Consider the following 24507-nt stretch of genomic DNA (forward strand, 5'->3'; position numbering starts at 1 on the left):
ACATTACTGGCACATGTTGTGTCTTTCATTGGCCAACACCCCAGAAGTCTTCTCCTCAGGGCTGCTCTCAAGCCAGTCTCTGCACAACCTATATCTCTGCTTAGGATTGCCCTGACTCAGATGCAGGACCTTGCACTTGGCCTTGTTGAACTTCATGAGGTTGGCATAGGCCCATCTCTGAAGCCTGTCCAGGTCTTTCTGGATGACATCCCTTCCCTCTAGCATTTCAGCTGCACCACTGAGCTTGGTGTAGTCTTCAAATTTGCTGAGGGTGCACTCAATCCCATGGTCCATGTTGCCTACAAAGATGTTAAATAACACTGGTCCCAGAACCAATTCCTGAGGAACATCGCACATCACCAGTCTCCATTTGGACATTGAGCCATTGACTGCAACTCTCTGAGTGCGACCATCCAGCCAGTTCCTTATCTAGCAAATGGTCCATCCATCAAATCTATTTTTCTTCCAATTTGGTGACCAGAATGTCATGAAGGACAGTGTAAAATGTTTTGCACAAGTCCAGATAGAGGATGTCAGCTGCTTCCCCTTTTATCCACTGTCCGTAACTCCATCAAAAAAGGCCACGAATAACGTTAAAAAGAAACATAGTGAATAGCCACAAAGTGGGAGTTATAGGGCACTGCTGTGTGGCTCCAGGAGATAAAGCAGCCAGGCAGTAGCTGCTCCAGGCCCTCCCTGTGGCACTGGGGCCTTTTCTATGGAGGTTTTTATTGAGCACCCACACAAAGACAGCCTGCATAGGCATGCCTGAGACAGAGAGCTTAGAATTTGGAACTTTACCCAGCATTACATTGTTTTTTGTCCCCATCAATACATCAGCTGCCTCAGTATGCATGTAATAAGCTCTGCAACTTTTGCTGTTGCACATATATATAGAAGAGTTTTACTGGAAAGCTACAGACTTCTTTTCTTGGGACACATCTTCATTGCCAGCCATCTGACTTGCTCATTCCTCCATCACTGCGGGAGTATCTGAATAAATGATTTTTTGCTCTGCATATAAACTCTCATCTCAGATTTTCAAAGCCCTTAAAAAGTAAGTCATATGGAGGTACAGTGGCTTCATTTAGATGCACAGAACCAAAATCTATGATGAGAATTCAGAGAGAAAGTTGTTTTGGCATTGTATTAGACAAATAAACTTATGGTAGTTTAAAGCTGACTTGGTTACAGTTTCACAGGTCTCAGTCACAGCAGAGCTTAACCACTTCAAGTAGCTGGGTAAAACCTTTTTTTTTTCCAGAAGTTCCCAGAAAGAAAATTTATGAAAACTCCTTTAGTACAGTAATGAGGCTGTACAGCAGAGAATGCTAATAAACAAGTCGCCTCCCTCAATCTCTGAAAAGGTACAGGATTAGTGGGAATGTGCTCTGAGGTGGAAAAGCAGAACCAAATGTAGAAAAGTGACAACTTCAGGGTATGCTGGAAAAGGATTACTGAAAGGGACAGAAGTGGAATTGTGGGGACAGAAGGAGGGCACCTTCTCTGAAGTTTTTGGAAAAGAGTACTCCCTTTGCATCACCACAGTTTCTGATTTTTTTTGTTTCCAACATGCAATTTATTGTGAAAGAACTGACTTAATGTTATAGGCACTCAAAAGGCTGGCCACAGCTTGGCAGAGCAATTGTGCAATTAACAGGGGTAGCCTGTTAATTAAGGTAGAACAAAAATATCAGATCTAAGCACGGTATCAGAGAGGTAAACTTTCAAGGTTTAAAGACAACTTTGATTTCTTACAATGAACTAGTTCCCAGCCCTTAAAAGCCTCAAATTTACTGTAAATTATTTTGTTACATTTAACTGTATTTTAAATGGATAGGTGAATAAGTGAAGGTATGTATTTTGTTCATTAATCCAAAAGATAAGAAATATTTATCTTAGCAGTAAGTAAATGTGTTCTCATTTAGTCCTAGCTAGTCTTATATTTGTTTATCAACAAGAGTTAAGATAATAATCATCAATCATCAATCATTAACTAAGTTTTTCTATTAAAAATCTAATCTATTCAACAGGTACTAAGCCATGGAAATTAATTTCATAATCTATGGCCCTTATTTTCCCTCCACAAAAATATCACTATAATTATTGTGAATTTATTTTCACTATCTGGTGGGGGTGTCATTATTTTACTGTAAAAATATTGTTTTCTCAAATGTGAAACAAAAAAGGCCATTATATCTGACAATGCAGTCAGATATAATCCTCAAGCCTGAGGATTCCTGTATATCATGCTTTTGGCGTATTTTGTGATTAGATGACGAATTTTGTGACTCAAACACAACGTCATCTATCAAAAGATAACACAGAGATGTTAACTGCCACCATTAGGTATTTACATGCAATCATCCATGTTTTCTCTAAGGCAGTGTTCATAACTGAACACTGTTTATTAAAAACAAAACAAAACTTAAAAAAAGAGTTGCTTCCAAACTCTTAGCTCTTCAAGAACAAAGAGTATGAAGCCCATTCAAGAAACCTTTCCTACTGAGCTATCTTGCTCAAGGCTGGATCTCTGTAATAATACAGCCCCAAAAGTCCACTCAAGTAGTTCTTGTTGACATTTGCAGTGCTAATGTGCTCACTGTGCTAATACTGTTAATACTGCTGTGCCAACATCCTCAGTTGTAAATAGAAAGGAATGTATGAGCTGGTGAAGATGTGGCGCTGAGAGACTTTGTTGTTTGTACTGCTTACATGGAAGCCTAAATTTTGTGACCAAATGCAGATGAAACTGCTGTCAACACTATGGTATTTCAAAGGGAAAAAAAAAAAGCACCAAGATACACAGATGAGCAAGCCAGTGAGACAACTTTGTTTGGGAAAGAAGATAAAGAGTCTTGTCTCAGCTCAGAAATCTTAAATTCTCTTTACAAGATTGGCCAAACATATGTTTGTCGTAGGACATGCAAAATAAGTATTTTCCTCTTCCTACAGATCACTAAATAACCAGAAGGAATAAAACAGTTATAGCTGGACATATAAAGATTTCCCTTGCAATCTACTTGTTTCTTGTTAAGAAATTTTCAAAGTAATATTTTATCCTGCATTGTGGAGGGCGCATATCTAGACGTGACAAATTACTTGTTGCTTACAAACAGAGATTAAATAGAAATCGAATTTCCATCAGTTAAACCTTTAGCATAAGGGTATTTAAAGCACCTTGGTCACCTGCTAAATGAGGAGACAAAAATGTTCTGCTGCTTAGTAAATAAAACAGAACCAGTAAGCCAAGCGAAGTCTGAAGCAGCATAGCTGTATATTGTGCAGAAATTTTCCATGCATACAGCTATTTTCACGGATTATAACTCATAGCCCATTTAAAGGAATAGGAATATTCTACCCCAGAAATATTTTTTTCATACAAATATAAATCAATGCCTTGCTCATGATACTTAGGGTTGAGTAACAAATCTAAAAAGAATGAAAGGAGCAAACTGACTTGGAGAACTCTTCCCATGTACCAGACCATACTATTGCCTGTCAGCTTTTGTTGACTACCAGACACCAAAGGTTTTTCAATCTTTGGCTATTTAGACAGTGCATCTCAAAGATCACTCAGAGATACAGCAAATGTAATAAACATTTTGTGATTTTCTGAAATTATTCTCAAATTATTAAGTAATGTGAGAACTTCTGTCAGCAGAAATGGAGACACTACTGAACTACTTGGACTGTCGCCTGGAGAGGTATATCCTTATCATAGTTTCCATTACAAAATTAGCAGATTTTCATAGGGTTTTCACCTTTGGATGTGCCCTATGTCATGCGGCTGTACCAGTTGAGCTGGGAAAGCTCTTCTGTTATTACTAGTCCAACTCAGACAGAACTTAAGCAAAATACAAGCACTTTGTGATCTTCTACAAAATCAGCTGCTTTCTGAAATGTTGACTTGTTTCTGCTTAGACAAATAGTCTACAAAATTCTTCTAAGCTATAGTGTTTAAGAAATAAAATGTTTTCTTAAACTGTTAACTTTTACGTTTCATCAAGAGTTACAGCAGAAATCAAAGTTAAAAGTTCTTTATGTTATCCCTAAAATTTCAGTGGCACAAAATAGATTTTATACAATTAAATTTTATATTACAAAATGAAGCTTGTCAATCTAAGTTACCATATGCAATTTTATAATAGTAACTCTCCAAATAAAGAAATATACCACACCATAAATGCAAAAAATAATTTTTTCTCATAGCTATAACAGTGATAATAGCATATGTTTTAGATCATCTCATCAAAAAGGCTAGTAAAATTGGACAGCTCCTCCATTCTCAAATGACAGAACTTTTATGGGTTTTTTTAATTGATTTATATTTAAAATATGATAAAATGAAAGAAGTATACTAAAAATTAATATAAGATAATTAAAACAGTGGCCAACACATTAATAAAGTCTAAATCTAAAAGACAGGTTGGACTTCTTTGAAGCAATGGTTTTAAGAGATACAGTATTGGGAAAGTAAAAGATATAAAGCTGCTATGTAAATCCTGGCAAAGCAGATATATGATTTAGAAAAAAAAAAATGTACTTTTTATCTCAGATTTTTTTATCAGTGAATTATGGTCTCAGAGTTAAGAATGCCTTAAACCTCTGGAAAGCTGTAAGATAGAGAGTTTGTGTCCTACAGAAAAAAAACCAATTTCTTCAATACATTTCAGATCCATTTTTTTTCCTACCACTGCATTTTTTCCCTTCCAAAAAAAAAAAAAAAACACAAAAAAACCTTTTAGTGAAATATCACACCCACTGCAATCTAAAGCAACTTTTTTTTTTTTTTAATCTCAGTGAGGCTGAGGTGATGCTGCTCATTTTCTATTACAGATTACTTACAATCTCAGAAGCCCAGGAGATGTTATTTGTGCTCTGAAGAGAATAAAAAAAAAATTAATCAGAAAAGGGAACTATTTCAATACATTACAGCCTGATTTCGATTTGGCTTGTAGCCCCTCTGGAAGATGTGGACAGAATTTACTGATGATACCACATTTTACTCTAAAGACATTTAAAAAAATGAAATTAATGAGCTGAAAGATAGAGAAAACTTCTGTCTACTCTAACATAAGTAGATTTGGGTAATTTCATAATCTCTGCTCTTCAAGTACAGATGAGACATATTCCATCACTTCTCTTGAGGAGGCATTAGAATTCGTTATGCATCGTAGAATCATCATAGGGCCCCAAGAGGATCATGGAGTCCAACCCCTTACAGGACCACCCAAAATTCAAACTATAAGTCTGAGAGCATTGTCCTAATGCCTCTTCAACTCCAGTGGGCTTCCCTGAGAGACCTTTTCCAGGACCACCTCCTCAGTGAAAAACATTTTCATAATACCCACCCTGACCTTCCCCTGATGCAGCTCCATGCCATTCCCTCAGCTCCTGTCGCTGTCACTACAGAGAAGAGACCAGTGCATGCCTCTCTAACTCCCCTCATGAGGAAGCTGTAGGCCACCAAGAGGCCTCCCCTCAGTCTCCTCCTGATAGAACACAAGAATTGACCTCAGCTTCTTCTCATACATCTTACCCTCTAGCCCCCTCACCATCTTTGTAGCCCTTCTTTGGACAATCTCTAATAGTTTTAAATCCTCCTTACATTGTGGTGCACAAACAGCACACAATGCTCAAGGTAAGGCTGCACCAGCGCAGAGCTGAGTGGGACAATCCCTTCCCTCACCCGGGTGGTAGTGCTGGATCTGTTGCATCCCAGAGTATGGTTGGCCCTTTTGGATGCCAGGGTGCACTGCTGACTCACATTCAATTTGTCAGCCAGTATTCACCTCCTAGGATGTTTAAACAGTGAGTGTTTAGTTTAAGCTGTTTGTCTAGGTCCTATCTCTAGGCAGTGGAAGAGAAGGCCATCTCCATTCAGCAATTTAACCTACTCAGCCTAAGTGTGTAATATTGGTAGTGCGGGCATACTAAAGACATTCTGTTTACCATTAAGGCAGCCTAAACAATTTAGTAGATTAGACGTCTAATATATTAGGGGCAAAAGTGTGGTAGATTCAACTGTGAAATTGTTGCAGTGATACAACTCTTTTCGATTCAAAGCAGAGAAGGGGCAATGGTAATCTCTATGCATTTAACTATGTAAAAATAAGAAACAGTGCCTGTAGAAAGTGCTTTGATTTAATTGTATAATGTTCTGTTTTGGAAAGTGGGTCACCTAAGAAAGCACTGATTAAATGCTTTTAGCAACAGTGGAATGAAAGCCAGTGCAGAACCCTGCAATTCGATATTTCTCCTCCAATGCTCTTACTAGCTAGCAGCATATGTAGCAGCACTACAACTCATCACTTCTTCTCACCCTGTTTTAAATCATAAAATAGTAGGGAGATTTTCACCTCTAGTACATCTTAAACTACATAGGTAAGGACAAAGGAAAAATAATTTGGAATATTTGAATCACAGAATCGTAGAATCATTATGGTTGGAAGACATCCAAGATCATTCAGTCAAACTGTCCATCTACCACCAATATTTCCCCAGTAAACCATCCCCAGTAAACTTTTCTTGAACACCTCCAGGGACAGTGACTCAACAACATCCCTGGGCAGCCCATCCCAGCACCAGACCACTCTTTCGGAGTATATATTTTTCCTAACATTCAGCTTGGTTTGACCAGTAGGTAAAGAGGTTTCACTTCTTCTTTCCAGTATAATTCCTGTTAAATTTACTTCAAGTGAAAGATTGAAATGTTTCACTTTCCTCTAGAGCAGCAGGTGGCCTTTGAACTCAAGAAGCTAAAAAGAATTTTTAAAAATGTACAGTAGCAACCACAGTCTGCTAATGAAACAGTTTGAGTTTCTTCCTTATTAAACCATCTAGTAGTGGTATAATATTATGCTCTGAACAAGTTAAAATAATCACTTAATTTGTCACTGGAAAGAAATGTGGCTGTTCTGTTGCTCTTGTTCTTGATAATAACCACTATTTATTTGCAAGCTATTCCAGAAGAAGTTTAATTAATTGCCTGAATCTATTCAGCTGAAAAGCTCCTCTTTCTTCATTTTTTCTCCTCCTTTTTAAGAGAATGACTTTCAAGCTGCACTTTATTTCAATTGCAAATGAGTTCCAGCTTACTGGATCTTTAAAGAATTCATAAATCTGAATGTGCATCAGTCTGATTTGACTTAAATCTACATATTGAAGAGAGCTTTGCTGCATTATTTCAGAGTACCTCAGGACTCTTGCTCTACTGATATTTGGCAATGTATCGAATTTCTAGCAGGTGTTTTTTACAATCTTATACCTTTCATTTGTTGTTGTTGTTCTAACATAGATTTAGAGGCTCTAAATAACTCCAGTATACACTACATAGAACTGTCTGACAATTAAACCAGCAAGGATTTAATTACAACAATGCTAAACTATGTTTCCTACTTCATGCATGGAAGAAACAGACATGGGTAAGCCTATGCAGTCAGTTATGTATCAAACTGATTATATTCACATAAAACATACTGGTTTTGCATTGAAATCTTATCTTTATTCACTGTAGACTCAAAATATATAGTCTTACATTTCAAGTAGTCCAATTCCCATATCTGAAGTTCCTGAAATGTTTCACAAATGTTTTATTGTTAAAAGAGAGCATTGCACTGGGGAAATAAATGAATGAGCAACATTATATGAATGCTTGAAATTGTCTATTTGTTGCTGTACTGCTGACAGAGAAAGGAAAAAAAATACTGCATTAGGTCAGAGACTTTCTCTCTCTCTCATAGTAAACATATATGTATGGGGATGAATTCCTATCACATCTGAATAAAAGCAGAGAGCTTTCCAACTGCCACTAAGCCAACATGTTAAGATTCCCCAGTAGATTCTCCTCGTGTAGAAATCGGTGTATCAGCTAATTTAATGAAGATGTCACGAAAAAAGTGAGCCTTAAGTAAAATCATAGAATCACAAAATTGTTTGAGTTAGAACAGATCCTTAAAGGTCATCTAGTTTGACTCTCCTGCAGTGAACAGGGAAATCTACAGCAGATCAGGTTGCACAGAGCACCGTCCAGCCTAACCCTGAATGTTTCCATGGACAGGGCATCCACTCTCTGGACAACCTTTTCCAGTGCCTCACCATCCTTACTGTATAAAACCTTTTCCCTCTATCCAGTCTTTTCTTATATCCAGAATCTCCCCTCTTAGGTTGAAACCATTTCCCCTTGTCCTATCACAACAGGACCTGTTAAAGAGTCTGTCCTCTTCTTTCTTATAGTCCCCCTTTTGACACTGAAAGGCCACTATCAGGTCTCCCCAAAGCCTCCTCCAGACTGAACAGCCCCAGCTCTCTCAGTTTGCTCTCATAGGGGAGATGTTCTACCCCTGGAAACCTTTTTGGTACCCTCCTCTGCAATGCACTCCAGCACGTCCACATCTCTCCTGTACTGAGGATTTCACATCTGGACCCAGTACTCCAGATGAGGTCTTACTAACCCAGAGCAGAGGGGCAGGATCACCTGCCTCATCCTGCTGACCATGCTTCTTTTGATGCACCCCAGGATTCGTTTGGCTTTCTGGGCTGCAAGGGCAAATTACTTGTCATCCACCCAAGTCCATTTTGTTAGGGAGGAAAAGACATAACAAACAGCTTGAAAGGGAGTTATTTTATTACTATGTAATTATTTTATTGTGTTTTCTTGTAACATCCCTATTTAATTCAAGACAATGGCAGTGTAAACTCCTCTCAAGATGGATGGGAATTTAAAACTCAGACATGGTATCATGGTTAATGTTCTTGTGTATGCTCTTAACAGTGTAAGATGATTAAACTTAACTTAGTCTACAGTGAAAGTTACAGCATAGGAGATAAAGACTACTAAGTGTAACTAATAGATTGGCTATGAATAATTGAAATGTAATTATATTAATTTCCACTGTTATTGATATATTTTCTTGGAAAACAAAGAGGTAAAATATTGCAACTTTGAGTGACTCTGACATAAACTGGCTGAAATATTTATCAAAATCTATATTAGAAAGATTCCTGTTTTACACAGGAAATAAATACTGAGTGATGGAGATGTCTGTTAGGGTCCTGAACAATTCTCTTACAATGCAATATTGTTCCCTAGTCTTCTTCATGAAGAAACATGTCCTCCCCCGCCCCCAGGTCTCTCCATTATTTTACATACATACTTCCCAAAATTATTCTACTTAGACAAAAGTTAGACACTTAAGATCTTCTGAAAATTAGAGAATACACTACACTTTAAAATCAGTATCAAATATTATCAGCCACATCCACAAAGTTTTTGACAGTCTCCTCTCCCCTGGGGGATGAAAGCAAGGAGTTATTACTGGAATGTCACTCAGTTATTAGTTACTACTCTCTGAGGTGATCAGCTCTGTTGTAGATGTGTTCTCTCACTCTTCTCATCTGGGAACAGCAGGGAGCAGCTCGCTATTGAAACAAGCATGGTAACTACCCACCACAATGGCCATACTGAGGTAGAAACCCACGATGTAACGTGGGTAACGAGTAGCGTCTCCCAGTGATCAGTCTTGGGATCAGTGCTCTTTAACATGTTTATCAATGAGCTAGAGGGATTGGGTGCACTCTCAGTAAGTTTGCTGACAACAGCAAGATGAGTGGTGAAGCTGACATGGCAGAAGGAAGGGATGCCATCCAAGGGGACATGAACAAGCTTGAGAAGTGGGCCCACAAGTATGTAATGAGGTTCAAAAAAGACAAGTGCAAGATGTTGCACTTGGGTCAGGGCAACTTCAGACATGTCTACAGACTGGGAGAAAAACTCCTTGTCAGCAGCCCTGCTGAGGACTTGAGGATACTGGTGGATGAAAAGCTGAACGTGAGCCAGCATAGTGGGCTTGCAGCCTGGAAGGCCAACAGTCTTGTGGACTGCATCAAAAGAGGGGTGGCCAGCACAAGAGAGGGTGGTGATTGTCCCCCTCTACTCTGCCCTTGTAAGACTCCATCTGGAGTACTGCGTTCTGATCTGGGGTCCCCAGCACAAAAAAAGATGTGGAACAGGTCCTAATCTGTTCAAAGAGCATAAATATGATCAGAGTACTGGAGTACCTCTCCTATGAAGAAAGGCTGTTCAGTCTGAAGAAGGCTCCAGGGGAACCTCATTGGGGCCTTCCAGTACTTAAAAGGAGCTTATAATCAGGAGGAAGAACAACCTTTTTACATAGTCTGATAGTGATAGAACAAGAGGGAAGTTTTGAAGAAAAAGAGGGGAGATTTAGACTCAATGTTAGGGGGAAATCTTTCACTGAGAGTGATGAGGCACTGGAACAGATTACTCAGAATAATTGTGGATATTCCATCCCTGGAGGTGTTCAAGGCCAGGTTGGATGGGGCTCTGGGCAACCTGATCAGTGCCCAAGTTAGTAGTTGACAACCTTGCCCACGGCAAGGGAATTGGAACAAGATGATCTTTAATGCCCTTTCCAACTGAAGCCATTCTATGATTTTATGATTCTATTAGGCTTCAGTGTCATATCAAAGCATGTGGATGCACATTCTCAATGCCCATTTTTAGCTCCTTAGATGATGTCTTCAGATAAAACTGGGAGATGTAATAAGCATTGGAAGTTTCAGTCCATACAGAATATATAAAAATGAACTGAAACGTGCATCTCTATAAACCATTGGCTTATCTATGCCACCACCTTTTGCTAGAACACCTTCTACAAAAAATCATCTTATTCTAACATTGCATAGGTCATCAGGCCATGTTTTTCAGCAGAATCACTTTCTAACATGATACAAATTACATCAACGAACATCCTGCCTTTCTATGTAGCTGTCCAGTTCACTAACTACTAGAGTGAGGTAAGTGGGTTGCAACTTCTTGCCAGGTATCTTTTTTTATTAATGCTGTCAAACAATTTAGTCAAACTGTAAGATTCTGGAGTATGAACTAGGTCTAGATCCTACTGTACTCACTGCATAGCTATATAAAAAAAAAAAAAAAATCTCTGCTTATGCAATAAAGTCTAGAGAGTACAGATGGAAAATTCATCTAAATGTGCAAGGAGTTCATGCTGAGGTTCTTAAGTTGTTATACTTAAATCATGCATGCATTGTGATGTATTTAATAGATAGGTTAACTCTAGGTAAAGACCTAGTGATTCCTCTCAATATCTTAATGTCTACATCATTTTACTTAGTAGACACATTTTTGTGCACTTCTTAATTATTGTATTTTGATTTGTGTAAGAATTATGAATCTCATAAGCAAGACTTCTAAACTTCTCTGCAGCATCAGCAGGTGATCATCTGTCACCTATGTTCTTTGTGAATGGAAGGGGAGGGAACGCAGCATCTCTGAGATATAGTTGAAATGTAGAGAATTTTTTGTTCACAAAGCTCAAGTGAGTTTCTGCATATGGCTATATGCCACATGTATAGATCTGGCACAAGGTCAATTTTCATTTTGGTTTCAGAACTTTTGCACTTGGGAGGCTATAATTTACTACGCTGTCGATCTGTAATTTTCCTCTTCATTTCTTCTTTCATTCCTGATTCACTTTCCTGGAAACTTTTGACAATTTCTTTTCCAGTACTGATAGTGTGTAGCTGCTGCAAGCTTTTAGTAGCAATTTATATCAGCCTAGCATATATTTCAATATAGTGTAATCAATACATATATATATTCTAAAACCAATTTGCTAGTGATGCAAAGAAGGACAATTTTTATTACGATGTTCATCATTTCTCTTTAAAAAAGAACTTTCAGTATTATTTAAACAAATAAAATGAAAGCTATTAATGGCATAGATGTCTGCCTGTGTGTGAGTGTATATATATATATATAAAATTTGGGGACCTGCTGGTTTATAACTTTCTACTTAGTGGGAATCTGTTGGGGAACGCCCCAGTATCCCCAAAGGGTTGTCCTACTAGTACTCGCGTGGGGAACGCACGATCAACTCAATATGAGATGCGTCCAATTTTATTGGACAACATGGGACAATTAGCAACCTGCTCTCCAACAGGAATCAGTGTGCTATGTCCTGCTTTCATAGTTGGAGGGACAGAAAGAAAAAACATCCTATGCAGAATTCTCCACTAGGCTATGAAGATACAACATGTGAAAGTCCTTTGAGATTTTCAGTAGAAATCTACACCCTGTCCAGATCTGAAGCAAAATATAGCATTTGAAGAGTCTCACCCAAAATGAGGGAGAGTTCGAGATCTATATAAATACAAAGTCAAAATTTCTGTAATTTATTTCCTTATGCCTTGCAGTGCATTAATTTGATGTTCTTACTGTTATGTTCCAGGATTTGTTTCTTAAAAAAAAGAAACTTAAATAATGGGAACTTCTAAATAGATTTATTCTGTTAAGAATGTTGTCCTAAGCATATTCCTCCTACACTCTTTAGCAGAGTGCCAGACTTCACCAACTATATGAGAAATTTTTGTGGGTTATTTAGCTGTCTTGATTTCGGAAGCCAATTGCAATAGTCCAGTGTAATTCTTTTACAAAATGAAGCAAAAAGGAAAGAAGTCTATTTATTAGCATACTGCATGTCCCATTCTTCTTTATTTGGGCTTCATTTTCTTGTCACCATGTAAAAAGGAAAACATTCATGTAAATTAGGTTTTCAAACGGTCCTGCAATTCTGATGTGTTTCTAAACGACCTGCACTAATTCTGTATTGGACACTGTCACATTTATGCATTAGTTGTTTTGCCTGTATCTACAGAAACTCGAAGACTGCTTAAGCAAGTGGGGACAATAAGCAAGTTGTGCTTTATTCTGAAATTCTTTGTTTATGTAGAACTGTTTGATTCAGACCTTTTTAAGTATTCCTTCACGTATTAACCCCTTCCTCAATGTTTTTGTGGAAAACTAAAGAGTTCTAGTAGATTTTACTATTTTTCTCAAAGTATGCAAGTTAAAGATGGGCGGCACTTACATTTTTTTTTTAAATATGAGAGCAGATTTTAAGTAAGGAAATGGACCAGTAGTCCATCTCATCTTAAAACAACGAGATCAACAATATTTCACTGAACTAAGGCTGATTTTCAGTCATCACGCTTGTTTTGAAATAACCTCTTCAATGTTATTTTAATATTTTTGAACAAAACTCTGACACTCAAATTATAGCTAGTAAAAGCAATTCTGAAAAATAACTGCTTTTTAATGTTGCATCATTCAAATGTTTTTAGAAGAAAAATAAATGATCATTTCACAATTATAACACAAAAGCAGCTATGTTTTTTTAAATAAATAGAACCAAATTTTTGGCACAATAATATAAAGAAGTTTGGAAAACGTTGTTTCTATCAAAGCTTCCCAGGTAAATACAAACAAAAAAAAAAACAGACTTACAGTGGTAACTATCATCTGCTTGGTTTTGTTTGTAATGTATGGACACACATAAGAAAACAGCTGCAAAATTCCCTTGTAGAACCAATTCTGGCTAACCACTGTGTTTATTGCTGAAGTGAAAAGGAAGCAATCACAAAATTTTCTCCTGTGTAGTATTTTTTTTTCCTTGCTCTTATTATTTTATTATCTTCTTCTCACTCAGCCTCAAGTGTCTGAACCGCCACTCTCCCCACCCCTCCTTGGTTTTCCAACTCTACAGCAGCAAAAGCCAAGCATTACAGACAGCAAAAAGAAGAGGTTTCAAAAACCTCCTTAACTAGAATTTCAAGTCAATGCCCCATTCAAGTGGTGGTTCAAAGTTGCTGTGTCTCCACTGTCTTCAACTGAAGGTTGCTGAACATACTTCCCAACATCTCAAGAGCAAAACCTGTCATGCTGTACTGCAGTCTATCACCTCATTATCTAACAGCGATACTAAGCAGTTACAGAGTTGAGATCTGCATATGAGGCAGAACTAGTTTACTTTCAGCTGAATATGTTTGTGCCATGTCTGTCACACTCTGTATCTCTGAAACCTCTCAGACTATCAGGCAGCTCTTCACATCCTTCTCCAAAGTCTGACTTTCTGACTATTGCTATCTCACACAAACAATCTTTGAGCAAAATATGATGAAGGTGTGTTTGCATAAACTAGGTAGAACATATGCTCCTGTCAGAAAGATACCACTAGTATAAACGCTTATTTTGTCTCCTGAATTCACATAAAACTAGCTACTCTGTCCTAAATTTACCATTCTCCCACCAGACAAGCCATTCATCTCAAGTGTTTTTCATTTCTTCTCTTATTACTCTCCCTTTCTTTGCAAAGGTGCCCAAGAGAGCTGCTGTATGAAGGGGTACAGCATGCAACAATAATTTATTGATAAAGTCAAAAATTATAATGGTGCTTCTGTGACACCAGCAAAGACAGAGTTAACAATGCAGATGGGGACCATACCAGATTTCATGCTGAGAAATTCAAAGATTGACACTGGATCTAACCATGGTAGGAATAAGAATGAGTAAAAATACCAATTTCTGATGTATAGATGCCAGCTAAAAGGCTTAAAGGTTGGAGTATTACCAGGGGAAAGAGAGATGCAAGGAGATTAAAAACTTTTCCAAAACACATCTTTTGCTCTTAAATAATTCTCACAGAATATTACTTTTAATCTTCCCATAGCAAATTATTAAAATTCAATTTTATAAAAAAGGTAACTTTGTCAAAAGCTGAACACTTATATTTGATTTTCCTTCCTCCTCTTATTCTTGTCTGAAGCTCTGCGATTTTAATACAATAAAGACAAGATCCTATTCATCTCCTGTTCTTGCAAAGCCAAACCTAAACTGATACGGCTTTACAAAGTACAAACTTGCCTCCTACATGAACTGCAGTGAAAATTCATTTCACTTAAAATGGATACAGTGAAAATCTTCAAAGCTCAGTTATTTGAAAACATCAGGATTGCAATGAAACTGAAGTGTGCACTGTCTCACAGAACAACAAGACTTTCCATCAGATGTTAATTAAGACTTAGCTTGATGGAATACACTTTGTGTTACTAAAGGAGCCAGACTCTATACTGCAGCCATTTCACAAAAGCAGCATCACAAAAACACTTAAATTCCTTCCAGCAGAGTGAGGTTTTTCAGACAGACTTGCCTGTTGTAATGTGATAGTGAAGGTTTTTCTCAAGAGAGGACTTGAGGCTATGGTTGAACTTGCAGAGGAAAAAGATCTGGACATGGTTTCAGGTTTGTACTGAACACAAAACAAACAAATATGCAAAAAAAATAAAAACCAACGAAAACAACAACAGAATAATCTTTGACAAAGTCCTTACAAAAGCAGCTGAAGACTAACTTATGTCTTATCATTAAGTCTCAATTTATTTCAAGCATTCTTTTAAGCTGCTATGAATATTGAATTATAACAAATATTTACTATTAAACCTGTACAAGTTAGTATTTGTTTTAAAATCAAGAATGTTAATCACTGACATACTAATGCAGCGCTCTTGACCAACCTTCCAGTGTTATTGAATGACTTCGCATTCTCTCCGCAAAAATAAGAACTATTAGGCTTATAAACTCCTAAACCTGATCACTTCATTTATTTTTGTATTAAGTATAGACACTTTCAATGTCAAAAGATTATTTGATTAAAAAATAATTGTCACTGGAGAAAGTAAGGGAATGAAAACAAATTGATGATAATGGACATTTTCATTTGTTCCAGTCCCAGAAGCAATAAAGAAAGAATTAATATTGTCATATCCTGGCTCTCTCCCTTTGCTGTATATTAACTTATTTCAAGTTTTATCTTCCGTTAATGAAGTTGAAGCTTTGTTTTCACATCACCAAACAGTAATGCAGATCTTCGTAACAGAAAAGCAATATGATCGTGAATGACACCCCCTGACAAACTGGAGCTTTTTAAGATATCTGAGAGCTGGAGACACAGCCTTCTTACAGAATAATAAACCCTTCCTTGACAGCAGGAGGTGAAGATAAAATGACAGCAGTCCAAGAGCTGTTCTCCAGAATGAGCCATGAATACACCCTGCCAGGCTAGAAAGAGCAAATGTGGGTGCTTGTCCTAAAGATTCCCCTCTCATACGCATAGAGATACCAGTCTTATTTAAGAGAAGAAAATATCAAAGATCCAGGTAAGAATTTATATGGAGACCTTGAAATGGCATTGGAAATTATCTGTAAGCAAATGACAAAAACAGTCCTAATTGTATCAGGACACGTTGTCAGGTATGTTTCTATGTTTCCATAAACTCACTTTGCTTTTACATAGGTACACATTCTCAATAACTTCCAGAAATCATTTCTAGGGACTAATTTATTATTTGCATATTTTGATCCTCTACAGTACCATCTGATGTGGGATCAGTAAAATATTACTTTTTGAACGCCCATTCTGAGGAAAGAAATAAAGAAAACAAATCCTCCCATCTGAGACTGGTAAGGAATGCACAGTCTCAAACCAAAATGAGACAATCAACAACATTTTGTGGACAGTTTTACATTGGAAAGCATTTCTTTGGAGTGGTTTGCTTTCAAATGGGGAGGCCCAGGAATGTTTTCTGGCTCAAGACTTGGCCTGGTAGCAAATGAAACCAGCTTGATACAGGAAGTTAAGGAAGTTAGATGATACCATTATATCCTGCAAAGGCAAGATACAAGCAGGCATCTCCCTGCCTCCTCTAATCTCTGCTGATTTAAATTTGCAAGGCTTGGAAGACAGGAACAGAAGAGTTGCTGCTGAGAGCCCCGAAGCCAGAAGCCATTGCTCCAAAGAGCAGGCTCAACTACTCTGGACTACAAGTAGAAGAACGTTGTCGTAGTCATTAACTAACCCTCATAACTTGGACGACTCACCACTGACAAAGATCAGCAGCTCCTGACACCAAGACATTGCCAGATCGAGGAGCGGTGAACTGCTTTGTTTTGCTGTTTGTATGCCTGTATGTCTCTCTTTCCCTGTTTTCTACATTTTCTCTTAATCTTCTTCTATTCTTTTACCCTTTGTGGTAGCTGTTGCCTAATATTGTCTTAGAACTTTTGGCATAGAATTAATTCCTGCACCGAAGTACTCTTACCTGTAACACTTACTATTATTAGCAAATTAGCCAGTTTCACCTCCAAGTAGAGTACTAGTTGTTGTCAGAAACCTCTCAGTAACTTGATTTGCGTTGTTCCTCTGAATCTTGCCTAACTCCTTTGTGGTAGCGACCCCTGCCGCCTCAGAGGACAGAAAATCAAGATTCACTTCCTCAAATTCGGTGTGCGGGACGAGACGCCTTCAAACCTCTACTAATGTCATTAAATGTACATAGCTTTCCTGCATGTATACATTTCTTGGGAGCACACTTTTATGCTTTTTTATATTCACTAGGATTTGAGTAGAGATCTTACTTTGTTTTGATGTTTATATGGTTATTTAATAAGGATAATAGAGAGGTCTGTTGGTTAGTCCTGATATTTCCATTTCATTCCATCTCAGAGGAAAAATTCTGCTCAGGCTTTCTTCCAGTGGGCACAAATTCAGTAAAAACACAATCAATAGCAAAATGTAGCTGGCTGTGTTTGGATGCAATCAGCTTGCACTTGTGTTTGGAGGAAGATGCAAATAAATAATGTCTTAATATCTCCCTAATAATTGATTTTTAACTTCAGCATTTTTGAAATAGATCTTGCAGTTTATAAAGCTCAAAATCAAGACTGATCAGGAGGGTAATTTTCAAGCTTATAAGAGAACAAGCTGCCACGTCCTATAGTCACCATCTCACCACGTGGCTAGACTTAATTTAGGTAAAGCCTTTTTCTTTTCTATAATTATATCTCATACAAGGTACCATCCATTTAAAATAAAACCCTGGCTAATTCTTCCTAGTCATAGTGAACTCACTCAAAATACCAAATGGTTTTTTCCATATTAGTTAAAAATTAATTTCAGCATTTGTGTTTGATATGTCATGTTGCAAGTGAAGTGCAAAATTGTCAGTGGTCAGATCTGGTGTCTAACGCCCGTAAACCATTGACATCTGGCCAGGGTTAAATGCCTGCCTTGTCTGTCAATACACTTATTATATAATGCAGAGAGGTCTTTCCTTGTGATCTCTGGACATTTCGGGGTTTTCACTCCTCTATATCCTTCAGTCATTCATATCTAAATAAACACTACTATATTAAATAAACATAAAGAATTCTGTTTATCATTAGCTCTTGACAAAGAGTACACATTATGGATAAAAAACTATAGCGGAAATAGTAGCGAGTCAGAAACTAATCACCCTGCCTCAGATTCAGAGGATTCTATCAAATAATGTCATTAGATTTTTTCCATAAATTGAACAATAATTCAAAGTATTTTTGAAGCCTTAGACAATTTCTCCCATAGTCAGTTTATGGTTTAATGAAAGATTTGTATGTACAAAAAAAACACAAAAGACACGACAGATATTCCCTAAAAAATTATACTAATAAGACTAATTACAGAATGATGTTTTTATATAGACAACATGGTTGTCAATTCTATAAAGTTTATGCTGCAGTATAAAGCTCCACTCCATGCTGTAGTAAAGAGCTCCAATTTTAGATCACATATTATGCAGTACACTATATAAATCCAATAAAACTTTTACAAAGTAATCAAAGCAGAACACAAGTAATTATCCTTGTAGGTCAAGCATTCAATTGTTTTCTGTGAGGATTAATTAAAAAGATATCTTCTCACAGTTTAAAAGCAAGATTCTCATAAATAGCTAAATGCCCAATCCATTTTTCAGTAAGGCTTTCAGAAATTCTCAGTGAGAGGTGAACTGAACTCCTAAATGAATAAGGCTAAACATTGGCTATCAGAATGCTACAGTTCAGAGGATTAGATTAAAAGTACACAAAAGTCAATTAAATCATTCTTGGTGATTTCACTGAGCCATAGCCTTGATACAGGTGAAGATGTACACTAGATACAGAGCTTTTCTTGAGAGAAAAAGGGATATTTCAACTGACATTAGGCCAGTGCCACTGCTGACTGCCCCCAAGAATGGGGTTCCTACCTGGGTCCACCATGGCTGTTCTTAATTTTGTGTGGTCCTCTCCTTACATGGAGAAGGTGCATCTCCTCTCCATCTGCCTTACTTCTCTTCATATTCATGACTGACCCAGAGAAATGTATCTGTCCCTGATTCCGGGAGGATGCTGAGATATGAACCGGGATGAATCTTCTACAGACAGAAGAAAACAGAGGAAATGGGAAGGAACAATAGCTACAAAAATAAAAACTTGGGATTTTTGTAAGCTGTCATTATATATTTCTTTGTACCTGCTTTAGCAGGAGTTTGGACTCAATGCTCTCTTGAGGTCCCTTCATTTCTGTGATTCTTTCCATATCTGACTTAGTAGATCAGTCGGGCAAGAAAATGCCTCATCCCACTGGATGGTTCACCTTCTTTGCAGAGCTGAGTCTTAGCCCTCCTTCCAAAGCCAGTTCTGGTAGGCTTGCTGCTTTAACTCCCTCCAGCCAGCACAGGCCTTTGAGCAACATGGAGTCAAGAGCACCGCTGTGTGGCACCTGGGAAACAAAAAAGCGTTATTACAACTGAAGTGATGCAGAAAAAAGGCTGATGAGGGAAAGTTGCTATAAAAAAAAAGTTTTGTGCTATTTTAAGGTAAGTATAAATGTTTCCTTTCTTCAGTTTAAAACACATATATAAAAAAATCAAATTATGTAGACAGTCAGGTAGTAGATACATTATAGGGTCCTTTAAGAATCTCAAAAAGATATGTGGCCTGCTTTATTGTTTTTTTCCAAACCTAAGAGCACTGGCTTTCTTAGGCCCATACAACATAAGTTTCTGCTGTGCTGAGGCTGCATCCTATCAGCTGAATTAATATCCCTGCTTTCATTTCCCATCTAGCATTCCTGCCTGCTGTAGCTTACACCTCAAAAGCATACTCAAAGTGAGGACAATTTTTTGTTCAGGTCTTGGACACCTTCTCTGGCCAGCAATGAGACATCGCAGTGATACAAACACGTCAGTGGGTGAGGTCCACCAAATCCAGCTTTTTCAGATAACAAAGGGAAACTACAGCTAAATTATTACTTCTTTTAAAAGCAAGTACATAGATGAGAGCAATTAGTTGCAAAGATTCAGATCTAAAAGAAAAATTTACTAGTAGAAGAATATTTTATAACAGTGATAATGTGAAAAATAAATGATTTTTCGGAGACCAGGTTTCTTGTGAAAAGGTTTTAATTCGCGATTGCAGTGGCAGACATCCTGCAAGCAGGAGTGCACAACCAAAAACACGTCACAGACTCATATGCCCTATCCACCAACGCCAAGAATTCCTCCCGTTTCCTCCTTAATTGAGTACTCCAGGTTTATAATCTACCCCTACTGTTGTATCTACATCCTAATCCCATCAACCTTTAATCGCTCTCATTCTCGCCTCGTAATTTGTTACCTCTTGTTTATGTGTTTGTACCATCCATTTCCCTAACATTGACAGCCAAGCAGCTCACTATCTGCTTACCAGTTTATCTAAGCTTAACCTAGCTGCTATACGTGGTTGGGAAAAAAAACACCGCAAGTTTAACTCTCACAATAAGAAAAATTTAATCTCTCTGTATTTTCCAAACTTGAGGAAAATAAATCAAACATTGCAATTAAAATAATTACTTGATGAACTGTAAAAGTACTATACTTCTAAAAACAAATCTTCAGAATGGCTGCGCTACTCAAATGCTGAATTCTGTTCCCTATTAAAGGTACATTTTTCTGAGAACTCACCTAGGTCCTAGCCATATGACATACATCTGTGGGACCCTGTGTTTTCTGCCAATTTTCTGTGATGTTAAGGTGAGTTTGGCTGAGGAAAGCAGGCCCCAGTGCTGAGAAACATCTACGGCCATCTATGTCATTGCTCCAGACAAAGTCAGAAACCTAAAATAGAAAGAATAGGATTTCTTCAGAGAAAGACATCTTCATGGTTACAGTTAACAATAATCAAACTTCAAAGAGTAATTATTTGAATTCTGATCAAGCCTAAGGACATCAGTCTAAACTGGTGACATTCTGATAAGCACCCTTAAGTACACATATAGAAACAATCTTGTGTCCACAAACACAAAGGGGCAGTAAAAGGAGGTCAGGGGCTGGCTGGAGATGAGCCAGCTTTGCCAGGTGCAGCACAACTGGGATTCAGTCCTAGGACCACCCGGGTCCCATGCTCGTGCTCGTGCTCCTGCTGCAGCACGCTGCTTCCCTCAGCCTGTATCACCACAAGTTCAGAAATCACAAAAGAAATATATTTTTCAAGAGATTCTAGCTTTTCTAGTGGTATTCACAGCTGGGAATAGTCCTTTTTTTAATACTTTTTTCTCCTTTTTTTTTTTTGATACTGTAGCAATCAAAAGGACTAACGCGATGGAAATTGCTTTACAAGAAGGTGGAAGGAAAATAAAGCACTCACCCAGATGGGAAGATTTTGGGCTCGCAGGGAAAGGCCCCCACCAAGGAGGGATCTCCAGGAAGAGATCCTTCCTCAGGGCAGTCAGCCCTTAGATGAGGCCTAAGAGGGGTGGAGCCTGGCTCCACCCCTTCTGGTTGCACAGGTGAATTGCCTTCACCTGTGCTCCCAGGGCTGGCTGGGTCTTTCCTCCAGGTGCTCAATCAGTGGTTCAGGCCATGACTCAACAGTTCCCATACAGATATGCTTAAAGACCAGCTCACTTCTAGAAATACAGAGGTTTGCAGCATTGATAAATAAGCAGAAGAGTATCATCTAACACGTTTCTGACCGTTCAGAAATGTTTGGCTTTGCTGTTTAATGCAGAGCACAGTGCAAATTCTTCTGCTTGTACACACATGACAAACATTTTGGGCACAGCTGGCTGCATTTTTTTTCGAATGGCTGCACTGGCATCCCAAAACGCAGCCAGGTGAGGTCTCATCAGTGTCCTGTGGCCTCTGCTATCAACCAAACATTTAACTGTAGCTCATTATCATTTCCACAATGTTACAAGACATAGGGAGGGAAAGATTGAACATAATCCTAAAACATAATATACAGTGTCTATTTCCCTTATGGGAAAGATTTCTTTAGTGGGAATCGGGGAGAGAGGAGCAATTTGTCCCACGTGGAATTTTTTTCCACTTCACCTTTCTCCCCAGAGATTAAATCCTGGCAATATCAATGATTAAAAAGAAAATACAAACATATGGGCTTTTCTAATTACTGTCCTGCTGCATCTTATTAAAATATTAATACTCCTTATTTATATAGCACCTGTCTGCAAGAGCATCCTGGCTGCTTTAATTATAGAGTGAAGCATATTATAAAGATAAGTATGCACAAGAGGAAAACAGAAATCATTAAACATTATTCAAAATAATAAATACAATCAGTGTGCCTTGAAACCTGCATTATGCTTAAAATAATCCTATGAATCTAACTTTTGGAGTGCCTTTTCAAATCCCAGGAGAAAATCTCCTCCAACGCACCACAGACACAGGAACAAAGGCAGAGATGGTTTTGTCAGCTTCTGCAAACAGTGTGAAAGCAACACAGTTTTAAGCTCTCCGAGGAAAAGATACTGTGATTGTTATTTACTTTAATTTGGTGCCTAGGAGGCAAGAGTAGTCAGGCCCAGAGTTGCATTAAACTCTGCACTGCACAAGTTCAGTACAAGCCTGGTGCCAAGAGGTGAGTCGTTCATGCCACCCACTGCAAGCCTTTGACCTGTGCTGTGCCTGCTCTCACCATCAGCTCCAGTGCCTCACCAATTTCAGTTGATGGAAAAAAAAATTGCCTCTCTCAGTCAGAAATGGCCCCTGCAAAATGTAAAAATAGGATCATGTCACAAGTAAATTGAAAGACACATAAAAATGAGAGGAAAAGAGATGCACAGAGACAGGAGGTTGCTTTCACAAATTCTGTCTCTAAGGCAGCATCAAGGCAAAACATAACTGAGATCTCCTGTATTTAAGGCTAAATCTCTGTTCCTTAGACTCAAGAGCCAAGACTATAAGTGTGAAGAATCAAAGTGCTAAACCATTCAGTTCAAAAGGAAAAATGATGTGATGCATAATTCTACTGGTAGCTAAAAGCATGTATCCAGAGGTAGATGAGCAGAATCTTCCTTTCTTCAGGCTGTAAAATTATGACTGTTATTATATTTTGGACAAGCTGTATATATCAGGTCAAATGTTCAAGTAGTTCAGCAAAACCATGATATTACCGTTTGGCCTTGTACTTGAGCAAGCGAGCATCCAGTGAACATATGAGCATGGAAAGTGAGGGCCAAGCATTCTTCCTGGGGTTGCAAACCCCAGTCTGGTCACAATGCTTACCGAGCAAAGATTGCATTTTTAAAATCATCAGTATTTTTCCCCAAATCCTCTGCAATGACATCTCCCACAAAACAAACAGCCTGGACTACTCCCATGCACTGGGTGTTGGACTTTGTGCTGTGCAGACATGTGCTAGAGGTGAGCATCTGGTGGGGAGGTGCCTGCCTCACTCTGCTCCACTGCCAGGCTGCACAGCACAGGATGCTAAAGCACCAATAGAGGGCCAACAAAATCTTGTAAAAGTCCCTTACAATATAAACAAACACTGCAGCTTGTTAAATGTAAATAGGCTTCTGAATAAACTACCACATGCAAAATTAAATTATTTATTTTTATATTTTATGTACTCGTTATGTATATTGACATACGTCACTATATCGAGCCTTACAGAAAACAAGTCCTGTTGTAGTCCTTCCCCAGCCTCCCTTCAACCAGATTGGTCAGTTCTGAGTGACCTAGACTGACAGCAGAAGTGATAGCTCTGCAACATGTCACTCCTGCTCCTACTGCAAAGCTACTGAGAGGAAAGTTGCTGCATATTATCAGTAGCACCAGGGGACAATTTTTTTTGCAAGAGAGCCTTAACCCACACAACTGGGGGGGGAGAATGAATTACTGTCTGTAAGTGGAGTTGGACCTCATGGGAACTCCCCAGTAGATCTGGGCATCTCCAATCTGCTCTGATTAGAAGCAGCCCAGAATAGAGAAACTAACAGAAGAACCACACAAAGCAAACCCTAGTGCTCTGTGACCCAGCCTACCAGGAGCTATTGAAATATGAGAATACTAAAGAGGGTTCTTCTGGCTCTCTGTGATAAGAAAGCCATTACTGAGTGACAAGAGGAGCTGGACTGAAATTCTCAGCATAAATCAATGCCCCTCATGTACAAATATTCACAAATCTAGAGATATAACAAGACATTGCTTTTTCACCAACTTTGTAACTTTCTCTGTTCCTGACTGAAAGCAAGTTCATAGAAATGGATAACATTATCACAGTCTATGTATTATAACCCACCTGGCCTTTGATTTTGCAAGAATGTGTTTGTTTGTTTTTTAATAATGATAAAATTTTAATAGGTTTGGGGGATAACATTTCCCTCTTATTTTCATTGCCACAGCAATTGTTATGCAGAAAGCAGCTCACAATCACAGAGAAGTATGAAAATATGAATAAAGAACTCAAAAAAAAAAGTCTTTTTTTCACCCATTTAGGGTGTACTGTCTCCCAGTTATAGCTCAGCTCTCCTTATAGCACATTTGCATCAA

General features: G+C 38.1%; 1 long non-coding RNA gene across 2 annotated transcripts in view; it reads right to left on the bottom strand.

Moving 5' to 3' along the window:
• Window positions 18279–24507, bottom strand: part of LOC110393825 — a 43955-nt gene continuing 37726 nt past the window's right edge. The window contains exons 1-4 of one of the 2 annotated variants that reach the window (XR_002435217.1): window positions 21359–21399; window positions 20677–20829; window positions 19206–19454; window positions 18279–19107 (exon numbers count right to left, since the gene is read on the bottom strand). This is a non-coding gene — a long non-coding RNA (uncharacterized LOC110393825). Of the gene's footprint in view, window positions 19108–19205; window positions 19455–20676; window positions 20830–21358; window positions 21400–24507 lie in introns of those variants that run through there. The other variant, XR_002435218.1, reaches the window with a different exon arrangement.

The sequence above is a fragment of the Numida meleagris genome, chromosome 2 (assembly GCF_002078875.1).
Source record: "Numida meleagris isolate 19003 breed g44 Domestic line chromosome 2, NumMel1.0, whole genome shotgun sequence".
Lineage (NCBI taxonomy): Eukaryota > Metazoa > Chordata > Aves > Galliformes > Numididae > Numida > Numida meleagris.